Genomic DNA, 12,329 nt, shown 5'->3' on the forward strand with positions numbered 1-12,329 from the left:
CATCACTTAAGGTCAGTTCATTAGCTGGTATAAATTGGCAGCACTTCACGGATGTTTTTTAAGATGCGCACTGCAGACTCTAAAGATATAATATGCAACATTCCAAGACTTGTGCACTAAATGCTGCGGTTAATAAAATAGAGAAATGGGGTGAAGGTGATAGATTTGACTAATTCATGAATTTTGCTGTGAACTCTTTGTTTTACAGTTGGGATGTGAGGAGGAAAAGCCTCAAAGTTTAGGAGAGAACTTTGCTCCTGTTCTGCTAAGTGGCTCGTGTGGGGCTTTTGTTTTGTTTGTTAGTTAGGGTGTCGTCTACACTTGCACCCTCTTTTGAGAGAGGGATGCGAATGAAGACATTCAAAATGGCAAATGAAGCCGGGATATAAATATCCCACACTTCATTTGCATATTTACGTTATGGCACTATTTCAAAATAGTGCTATTTTGAAATAGCAGGAGCTGTTAAGATGTGGTTAATTCGAAAGAAAACCCTTCTCTCGAAATAACCTTTATTCCTCATACAATGAGGTTTACCAGTTATTTTGAGAGAGAGGTTTTCTCTTGAAATAACCGCATCTTAACAGCGTCTGTTATTTCGAAATAGCGCCATAATGCAAATATGCAAATGAAGTACAGGATATTTAAATCCCGGCTTCATTTGCAATTTCGAATGTCTTCTTTTGCATCCCTCTCTCGAAAGAGGGTGCAAGTATAGACATACCCTTAGACAACAACAATTACTGAGAGGAGAGGTGTATCCAACCTGCAAGAATGAAGCCATTCAATATGGACTACATGACTGGATCCAAAGTTTAAAAATAAAATGCCAGATTGTCTTTCTGAGGATCCAGACATAGCATCCGTGTCCACACAATCTTGATTGATCAAAGCTAGGTCATTGGCTAGATACAGAGGAAAGGACAACAGGAACCAAAAGGGAGTTTTGTTCCTTAAAGAGAAAGAGGAAGTAATTGAATACTTCTGTACCCTGGAGGACAATTTATAATGCTCCTTCCTCTTCAAGTGAACTGAGGGACTGCAGAGACAGTTGCTTGCTTTCCTTCCTTCCCCCACACCATACATGCACCTCTCCCCATCCCCTCCCACATATTTCCCCCCCCCCCCCTCCTGGTTTCCAGTGTGGAACTGGGTTATAGGTCTGAGGACAGCAGCTGCTTTTCAAACATCAATCAAAAAGAAAAAGCAGAAGAGGTTTAGACTGTGGCTTTGATCTGGTCCTGATCATTATAGGGCCAGTGCATTAAACATGTTCAGAGGAAGAAGTAGAAGAAATCAAGGAGTCACCTTATTACTCTATGGCCATCTCCTACCAGCAAGACCTCCGAACTCTGTAAATACGGGAAGAAGCCATAGAGTAATAAGATGGTTCCTTGATTTCTTCTACTTTTTCCTCTGAAGACTTCCTCCTCTGGCACCATTTCCACAGACCTAGGAAATGAGAGTTCCTTCAGAGAAGAGGATAGATTTCCCTCAAGGCAGATCTTAAGGGGAAAATAAACTTGTTAAGTTCATAACAGATGGGGAGGGTAAAAAGGGCAAATATGAGCACTTATGTAGCTTAGAAACAAAATACTGAACAAAATTCAGGAACAAAAGGACTCAGAGAAGAAATTATTTAATTACCTATATACACCAGTTCTCGGAACCTGGGTAATAAATCAGGCGAAATGGAATTGCTCATTTTAAGAGTGTAAATTCAGTCTAGTTGGTATTACTAAAACCTGGTGGAAAGTTAAAATCAATGATTATCAATTATTTCGGAAAGATTGAGCAGGCCAAAAGGGGATGGGAAGCTGCATTCTGTCAAAAATGGCATTAGCTATTTCTAAGTCCCTGACAATTCAGAAGAAAATGATTTTGAATGGCTATGGATCAATGTCTTTGCAGGTGAAGCACAAGATGAGGTATTAGTTGATGACTGCTACAAACACCACATCACACTAGGGAACAGGATGACCATGTGCACCAATTTATAATGTGTAGACAGCTGTATGATTGGGGGAGACTTCAGTTTGAGGGATACACGCCAGAGGCCTTATGCTGTCAAAACTAAAACATCATTGGATTTTCTAAGTCTTGTGGATGACAATTTTGTAACTCAGAAAATAAAGCCACCAGCAAAGGGGAATTCTATATGAGACATCATATTGATAGATAAAGAAGAACTGATCGCTGAACTAAAAATTAATGATAGCTTAGGTATAAGTGATTATGACTTCATCATATTTGTAATATGGAAGCAGAATCAGGTCCAGAACAGTAATTATATATGCCCTACAACAAGTCAGTGCTTTACGAGAGCCAATTTCACTAAACTAAAAACAATTATGAGCCACATTAGCTGGGAGAAAGAATTTAATCAGCAATAGGTGAATGATTGTAGAGAATTATTCAAGAAAAATACTTTATTAGATGCCCTAAAAGCCACAGTCAAGGAAGAAAGGTGTTTTAGTTAAAAAACTAACCTGCCTTGAAGGGAAGTAAAGGCAGCTATAAAATAATGTATAACAAATGGAAGAAAGGGGAACTTGTTAGTAAATAATACATTTCCTAGCTTCTGATATATAAGGAAGCAAAGGAATACAAGGAGAAAACTATGGGCAAGTTAAGAACAATGAAGTAGAGTTTTAAATACATTAGGAACAAAAAAGTTTTTGATGGTATTAGTCCATTGCTTGATTGACATAGTAAAATTATTAATAATAATGGAGAAAAGGCAAACATGTTCAATAAATATTTATGTTTTACATAATGTAATAAACCAGATATCTCTTCATCATATAACCCTTTCCCCCCATATGACTAGTATCCTAGAAGAACGTCAAAGACCAGTTATGGAAGTTAGGTATTTTTAAATCAGAAAGTCAGATAGCTTGTATCCCAGAGTTTGAAAAAAGTTGCTCACTGGCCCATTAATTTTGATTTTTTTCAGTGAGTCTTGGAACACCGGGGCAGTCCCAAAAGACTGGAAGAAAGCTAGTGTTGTACCAATATTTAAAAAAGGGTAACTACGGGTTTCTCATTGATCCTAGGCAAAACAATAGATATGGGATTTGATTATTAAAGAATTAAGGGGGGGATAGAATAATTTAATGCCAATCAACATAGGTGTATGGAAAACAGATCCTGACAAACTAACTTGGTATCTTTTTTATACGATTACAAGTTTGGTAGATGAAGATCGGTGTGTTGACTTAAAAATGTTTGTATGGTGTTTGATTTGGTGCCATATGGCATTGTGTTTAAAATAAAACTAGAATGATACAAAATGAACGTGGCAGACAGTCAATGGATAAAATCCTGGCTAGCTGATAGGTCTTAATAAAACGGCGAATAAGGAATCATCACCCAATGGGCGTGTTTCTAGTGAGGTCTCAAAGAGATCTGTTCTTGGCCTGAAGCTATTTAAAATTAATAGCAGTGACCTGAAAGAAAACATAAAAATCCCTGATCAAGCTGGCAGATGAAACAAATGCGGGGAGTGATAAATAATGAGGATGAGTTACTAATCCTGGGTATGAACAAACAATATGCATTTTCATATGGCTGTATGTAAGCAGGGTTGGTCCCACTTTTTTGGGCAGGGGGCTGGACTTGATGACCTTCTGAGGTCTCTTTCAGCCCTAGAATTCTTTCAATCTATGATTCTAAAGGTGTATCGGAATAAAGAATAACAGCCATATTTACAGGATGGGAGACTCTATTAGGGGAACAGTGACCCTGAAAAGAATTGTGATGGATAATCAGCTGAACACGAGCTCCTGAAAGGGCTCATGTGGTCCTAGGATGCATAAATAGGGGAATCTCAAGTATGGGTAGAAATGTTATTGTACCTCTGTATTTGGCCGTTATCTGACTTGTGCTGGAAGGCTGTGTCCAGTTGTGGGTTCCACGGTAGTAAAAGGATGATGATAAATTGAAGAAGGTACGGAGAAGAAACAGAAGAGTGATTAAAGGATCAGAAATATTAATATTAAAGGGTTAGATGTACTTAACTCTCTCTTTCCATTCCTATTGTAGCCTCAAAAAGGCAGGATTTTTGTGGCTATTTTTACTGTTCTAAAATATATGCACATATTTCAGCCTGTGAGCTAGTTGTGAACTGTTGACATGGACTGCATGGCTGGATCTTCAGTGATTTGTTTTGTGGTGTATGACTAGTCGCACAGTATTGTTTCTGTTGGAAGCTTTATAAATGAGATTTCAGCATGTCCACGTGAACGCTTCCGGCATGGGCCGGTTGAGTCAGTGAATTCGCATGAATATGAAACTTTCACTTTCTGCATTCTTGAAAACAAAACCCAAGCCCCCACGTGTGTGTATGAATGCTTTCAGGAAATGAATGAAAGCAGATGCAAATATGTCTCAGCATAGTTGTGGTTTTTAGTCAAACAAATATTCGCTAGTAATTTTTGGAGTATTAGCCTAGGTCTAGAATGGACTTATTTTAGAGTTTCACTTTTGAGTATTGCTTTATGGTGTTAAGGGCTGGGCTGGCATGTAAACAAGAGGTCCTACAAAACAGATTGGCATTTATTTTGGGTCTCGTACAGTTCACATAACCCTCTTTGCCCTGCAAAACCGGTGAAGTGGCAGGCCTGAATAGAACATGGTGTTGCTGAATGTTTGTCTGACTGGCAGTGCAATCCGTTAAGATCTTATTGAAATGGATGCCTTTGATAATAACACAGAGCGGCCGACTGTCATTTCCTATCTGGGATCATCCATTGCTCCTTTTCCTCTTGTGCTGATAAGCATGCACCCAGAGCCTTAGCTGCTGTAAATAATAATCATCCCTCCAGTGGAAGGAGGCTGACGTCCACCAGTCAAAGCTCTAGTGGTTTATTAATTCTTTCCTCCTTAGTTCTTAACGTGATTTTTTTTTTAAAGAAATGCAACCCTATCTTAAATCCTGAGAGGGCCCATGAATAATGCATGTTCTACAGCACAGTGTCATGATGGTCTGTGCATTATAAACCATTGCCATCTCCTCCTTGTGGCCCATTTGAAGTGAAGGGTGCTAAAGCTCTTTGGTCTGCCAACTGTTGGATTGAAAAGAGGACAGTGCGGGGAGTTCTTTCCACGGGCGGAACGTTATTTTATTTTCCCAGAAGTTGCCTAGCTATCCATAAAACCAATCTAAGTCATGCCCTTTTTGTGGCAGAATACACTAATGTAATTCCTGCAGCACCTCCTGAGTTCTGCTGAGCGTTCTCTTTGTTTAACTGCCTAGGGCAGGGATTCTCCTTTTGTTTTCAGAGCATCTCTTCTGAAGGTTTCAGGTATCCTGAAAAGGGTTATTTACTTATTCTCACAATACAAGAACTAGGGGGTCACCAAATGAAATTAATAGGCAGCAGGCTTAAAACCAACAAAAGAAGTTTTTCTTCACTCAGCGCACAGTCAACTTGTGGAACTCCTTGCCAGAGGATGTTGAGAAGACTAGGACTTTAACAGGGTTAAAAAAAGAGCTAGATAGATTCATGGAGCTAGCAGTGGCTCCATCAGTGGCTATTAGTCAAAATGGGTAGGAATGGCATCCCTAGCCTCTGTTTGTCTGGAAGTGGGTGACAGGAGAGGGATCATGTGATGATTCCCTGTTCTGTTCATTCCCTCTGGGGCATCTGGCATTGTCCACTGTTGGCAGACAGGATACTGGGCTGGATGGACCTTTGGTCTAACCCAATATGTCTCTTATTATGATATATCATGTACTTGTATGTATCTCCCCAGTCTTGAAACTTCTGTTGGGTGTCCTACAGTTGCCATCTTTACCATCTGACTACTCCGATCACAGTGTGACTTTCTTCATCCTTTTGTGTCTATCTAGTCTGTCTGCAACAGAAAGCTTTTCATGGTGGTCCTAGCAAACATCATCTGATTGCCCTGAAAAATGGGCTCGAACAGAGTGCTAAGATAAACTGCCTAAGACTGCTGCAGGGACTGTAGGTTGTATGAGACCACGGATAGTGGGAAGGACTGAGAATGAGAGGAGTGCGAAAGGAGTGGCTTTCTTGTTAATACTAACTGGGTGTTACATCTGCCCAGCCAGCAGAGAATGTCTTACGTCTCTCTTGCTAATACTATCTTGCTAATACTCTTGGCTGCCAAGAGTACTTTTTCCCCCCTCTTTCTCCATGAAGAATGTTACAGCAGCCCCAGGCAGCTAATAGCCCAGTGGCAAATACAGCTGTTGTTTTACAAGCAGAATTAATATCACAGCAGCTGAAAATGCGGAGAACTCAGCACCTTGTGACCAGGTTTCCATGGACCAAGGGGAAACGTTCATGGGCTCCAGGTGGTCTGCAGCATGAGAGCTGGGAAGGTCTGTTAGTGGGTGATCTATTTCTTAATTGCATTTTTGAAGCTCTGCTAGTAGAAAGAAGCAGAATTTCAGGCCAAGGCCTATGAAAACGCGGCTTCTGTTTTCTTGGCATTTTGTTTCATGGCTTTTCTCAGACCTGTCCTCATCACTTTTAATAATGACATCTGAAAATCAAATACAAATGCAAATCCAGCATCCCCCCCCTCCCCACCCTGTAGAGTAGTAGAAGGAAGCACTTTTCTTGGATTGATCTGAATGTCCTGGGACATACATCTTCCGGGCATTTTTTTCTCTTTTGGATAAGTTCCCATTGTTGATTAAGCACATCCATGAACGCTTTCCAAAGAATCCTCTGAGACCCGTCAGTGCATTTTCTTTTGTTAGGGGAGGAAAAATGAAAATGTGCTCCTGTGTTCACCTTGCTTTCAAGTGAGCATTCTTGTAGGACTGATCTTTTCCCTTTGTTCCTCAAAAAATAAGCACATTAATAAAAGTTGAGATCATCTGTATAATCCGAAGATGAAAAAAAATGAAGGCAACTAAAATACCTACAGGGCATCTTGCAGGTGGGCAGTCCTATTGATTTAATGTCTTTCTTTCTCCTAACCCCCATAAAGAAGACATCCCTATGTATTAAAGGGTTTTGAAAAAGATGTGTGCAAAGTCTGAAACTGATGATCGTCCAAGATGGCTAGGAGAATTAATGAGCCATTTGTAAATTATTAGCAGCTGTTTATCTAATTCATTGCTAATGTAGAAAGCTCAGCTGTGGGTGAAAAACGTAAGAACAAGGAATATAGAATACCGTTCCTTTCTTGGAATCTGTCTCTTTCAGTTGTTGTAAAATAATCCCAAGATTAAGTGTGTTCTGTACAAGTGACATGAATAAAATGTAGATACAGATACATTTAATTTTGTATTTTTACTAATTTTTTGTTAATGGGAGAATGGTTTGGGTGTCTGATCACTAGCTTTGTAATGTTTTACCAATTTCTACCCAGAACCCGGATCATACAAACAAAGTAAATCCACTATACTCTCAAACTAGGGAAATACTTAAGATGGCAGGTGATCCGCTTTAATCCTTGAAACTGATTCTATTTGCTTCATTTTAGGTCCAGAAATTTAATATTCCAATTCATTTACAGTCTCTCTCTTTGTTTGGCTCTACGGTTTGAACTCTACGATAGTGTCTACAAACTGGTGATTCTGGCTTTGTAAGGATGCAGTCAGTAATAGTCTCCGATTACCTCCCTGAGCTATGGGCCTCATTTACAAAGAAAGTCTTAGTTATTTTTCCTTTTTTATGGCCCATTTCCTGTTTGGCTATTTCTTTGAAGAAAGAAAAAGAAATTGGATCTCAGTGGCTCACCCTCACATAGCTAAGGCAGAAAGGGATAAACTGGGATGGAATTTAGGGCTCTGGCATCGTACCGTTTTTGATATAACTCCGTTTAAAAATGTTCCTCTCCTGAACTTGAGTGTGTCTGGAGTAATTAAGGGAGGAGAACAGGTAGCCTCTATTGGAGTATATGGATTTGACAGATGAGAAGCAAAGCTGATGATTTGTTCTGGAGATTGTTCTGAACAATTACCTGCATAATGGAGTGCACACTTCTTCTGTTGAAGCCAGACCGTTTTTATGGGGCAGGACAAGGCATTTCTGCTTTTACTTACTTTAATGTAACCGTATGCAGTGCCTCTCTGGTCAAAAGTCTTGCTGGCTGGAGACGTTCCATTAACCTCAGTCAATTAGCTAGTATTGTGAGTGATTACTGGCAGTGCTATGATTTAAAAAAAAAGAACTTTATTTTTGTATTTCTATTTTAATTTGTATGTGTGTTTGTTTTTTTTTAAGTACAGGCGACAGTTTTGCTTAGTTCCGTCTAGACAACATTTAGTGCCTGTGTGTTGTACAGATCACGACAGTTGTGCCCAAACTGATTGTCCTTTTAAAAAACACTTTCTGCATAGTCTTCTCCTATTAGTTAACAGAAACGGGTGCTGAGTCACTCGTTTCAACAAGTGGAGACAGAGGAAGAAAAATGAGCTGAATGAGCCAGCAAGAGTCTCATGGAAAATGAGGGTTTGATGCCATCAGAACTTAATTTTTCCGGGTCACAAAAGACCCTGCAAATGCCGCCTTTGGAGTTGGTGGACTATTGCAACTCTACCTGGCTGAGGGGTCTTGAGATGAGTCTCTGGATTTTCACAATGCCTTTCCACAAGAGGCGGAGCTTTCTCTTGGATGCTAGCAGGGGGTCCTGTTCATGCTTCCTCCATTTAGTGAACGGCCTGGGTGGTCAATTGACTCAATAGTGAGACAAGACTTGTTAGGAAGTGGTACCTCCATCCCCAAAGGAATGGCCCCTAGATGCGGTCTTTTGAGGGTTTTTATCTGTAAGCTAGCGTTAAGCACTGGTCCAGGTAAGAGCACTGGGAAGTAGACAGGCTGAACTGTTTTCTCTGATCCTGCCTGAGGCTATGACAAAGCAGAAATTACTGCTGGTATTTTGCCAGAACTCAAGAAGAAAATGATGGTACTATGTCCTGTCATAAACTGGTCAGTAGTATGTTTGCATGGACCTGAGGAAACTTGTTGGCCTGTTGGTAGAAGATTCCGCTCTTTGTCCAAAGCATGTGGCGTTTTAGGAGACTTTAGTGTACCAGGAAGTAAACATTGCATTACAGTAGCAGGGAGAGGAATGCTATCTAACTTTGTGGGGGAAGAGTAGAGAAATCCCTGCTTTTACTCGTGGACTTGAAGCCTAATCAAAATATTCATCTTGAGAGATGTCCTTCTCCCCAGGGAAACATCAGCCACTGACAATACTCCCATGTCTTATACATAGGAGATTGGCTTTAAATCTCACTGAGAGAACTACACAGCATGTAGCCTGACCCTGACTTGTCTTTGTCAACTAGGTTCCAACAGAATTTCAGTGATTGCAATTTGGAAAGTTAAAGAATTAAAGCCTTACTAATAATCACTCTTTCTCATTCTCCTAGGCTGTGTCTACACTGAAAGCTTCTTGCTCAAGAACTTTTTGTGCAAAAGTTCTTGTGCAAGAGCGCGTCCACACTGCCATGTGCTTTTGCACAAGAGATGTGCTTTTGTGCAAGAGCGTCCATGGCAATGAGGATTCTCCTTTGTGCAAGAAAGCTCTGATGGCCATTTTAGCCATAGAGGTTTCTTGCGCAAGAAACCCGTTCCCATGCACACTAGCCTTTTTGCACAAGAGCTCTTGAGCAAAAAGGCTTATTTATTCCTCGTGGGGAGAGGAATAACTCTTGCGCAAAAAGCCCTCTCTTCTGACAATCTACTGTAAACTTTCTTGCGAAAGAATGGGCTTATAGTGTGGACGCTTTGCAAGTTTTTGCGCAAGAACGAGAAGCCTGCAGTGCAGACATAGCCGTAGAGTTCTAGACCTGTCAACTCTTTTGAACGAGGAGCAATAAGATGACAAATATTCACAGGCACCTAGAGCTTTAGGAATATTGATTAAGAAAACCACCCTCCTCCACTCTAGAGGCCTTACTTAGTTCTGGTCATGGGGAAGACACTTAGTTGAGTTCATGCCCGTGAAGAAAGGAGTCAATAGAATTAAGTCCTGATGCCACTGTGAAACTGACAATGTGTAGTATTTGGCTGAACTTCATCCAGTTGGGAGCCTGGAACTTGTACCCAGCTGGGCATTTTGTTAGGATGGGTTATATTTAGGTATTTAGGTATTCTGACCACTGCATTACTTTGTGTCTCTTCCTCATTGGGTCCCCCTACTCCTCCAGTTTAGAAATCCTCTTTTTGAACTGACGCAATACAGCACTGGGTCTGGATCTCAAGGTGGCAGATGGAACACTGCTCCAGCACAGCTCCTGTTTGTTGAGTCTTTGAGGGGCATATTTTTTCATTACTTCATGTTCCTCCTTGCTGAGGATTTTTGTGAGCATCAGGACCAGATACGGGTTCTGTTTTCCACCCTGGAATCTGTATACTGGCTTTGTACCCACCTGTGTTCCCTCTAACCTTTTCCATTCATGTGCAGATTTTTTCCACCTGTGCGAGGAATACTTTTTTTTATGTGCATTGCGGCATGTGTGAATGTGCACCATCAATAGAAACAAAACCTAGCTATGGTGCTCTGCTAATCAGCTTGACAGTATTTGAATCTCCTAAGTGGCTACACCATTTAGAGGGAACATTGGTTCCCACCACTGTGACTTTGGGGAAATGATACCTTTTGTTTTATGGTCATCATTAAGGGTACGTCTAGACTACAGGCTTTTGTCGACAGAGGTTTTGTTGACAGATTCTGCCGACAAAGCTTCTGTTGACAAAGAGCATCTAGACTACAGCCAGTTCTGTTGACAAAGCAAGCCGCTTTTTCGACAGAGTCTAGATGCTCACTTTTGAAAAAACACAGTGTGGATGCAATAGCGCCTTTTTTCGACAGCGTTATTCCATGTAGAATGAGGTTTACCACCGTTGACAAAACTGCCGTGTTCTGTCGACTTACAGTCGACAGAACTCGGCGGTAGTGTAGCTGCAGGTATAGTTTTGTTGACAAAAGTCCACTTTTGTCGACAAAACCCTGTAGTCTAGACACACCCTAAGTTTCAGATCCCTGGGCCCGTACAATATTGTATTTCAGGGATCTTTGGTTATCTGGCATCTCATGACCTGGCCCTAGCTGTGCCATCGGTTTGCAGTGTAAAGTTTGCCTACAGCATGTGTCCTGTGTAAATCAAGCTTTTTGGATACTAAAATCAGGCTTTCCCAATGCACACACACAGTTTATCAACCACGCACCCGACAGCAGTCAGATCGTTATAACTGGGACAGGGACGAATGGTCCGATGGCTGGGGTAAGCGATAGTTGTGTCTGCCTGTTGTAGGGAGCATGGGAGCCTGCCGTGCTGAAGAGTCTTGTTGCACATTGTGCAGTTACCTGCTAGAGACAATTATTTGCAGGACACAAGTTGTTTTATTGGTTCTACGAAACCCAGGTTTATGCGGCTGTGTTCCTGAGTGCTTTCTCTGGGCACAACATGTATTAACGTTACACTGTGTGTGTGCTTTTGTAGCAGTTTGCATGGTACAAACAGGCTTTATTGGTGACCCTCCTACTTGCTGTTCATAAAAATATATATACTGTATAGATATTTTGGTTGTTTTCTACAATGTGAGAAGTACACCCTGCAGGCTGCTGCAAAAGGCCAAGTCAGTTCAGTTGTTCGGCTGTGATACCAGAGCGTTCACAGGAGAGCCAGCATGCCCCCACAGGAGAATGTCTTGCCAAGTTGAGAAGTCAGTTTGGCACTGCCAAAGTGATCGGTTTTTCTTGACCATTGTGCATGTGAATGGGACAAGTGGCCTCATTTGCCCTCTGCATTTTCTCTATTGTCCTGTTCTATCACAGCCCCTTCCTCTTGGGTTCTTACAAAATGTATTAGCTTAATGTTTCCTTTGGAAGATGGTTTGTCTAATAGCATCTTCCTCTGAAAGGCACTTACTAGAATCTCAAACCTACTTAATAGAGTCATTTCCCTGGAGGGTTTTCTCCAGGAAGAGGATTCAGTACTTTTATTTATCCACCTGCTGGGAAGAGGAAGCAAACCCTCTTGTCTAGGCTTGTATGGGAGAACTAAAGGAACCAACTGAGCTGCTACGCAATTACCTTCCTCTCCCCTGGGTAAAGCAGTTCTTGGATCTTCTTGCAATATGTGCTCAATTAAGTATTCTACATACTGATTCTAGGGAGTCTCTATTTACCTGAAGATCCTCCTCCCACCCAGCCCTGGTTATCCAAGAACACAGGTAAGGAGCTACCTAATTTTAGGGTAAAAAAAGTGCATTATATCCCCGCTTTGTGGCAGATCCAATTCTTACCCTGCGCCTCTCCAGACGTAGGTGCTGGCTTCTAGTGGTTTCCATTCTATCCAGGCTTTGCAGTTTGTTTCAATGGCTGTCAGCACCCCC

At 41.2% G+C, this 12,329-nt stretch overlaps 1 protein-coding gene across 8 annotated transcripts in view; it reads left to right on the forward strand.

Annotated features, from left to right (window-relative positions):
- Window positions 1-12,329, forward strand: part of ZNF462 (zinc finger protein 462) — a 108,971-nt gene that overhangs the window by 30,096 nt on the left and 66,546 nt on the right. The window lies entirely within an intron of this gene.

The sequence above is a fragment of the Pelodiscus sinensis genome, chromosome 6 (genome assembly GCF_049634645.1).
Source record: "Pelodiscus sinensis isolate JC-2024 chromosome 6, ASM4963464v1, whole genome shotgun sequence".
NCBI lineage: Eukaryota > Metazoa > Chordata > Testudines > Trionychidae > Pelodiscus > Pelodiscus sinensis.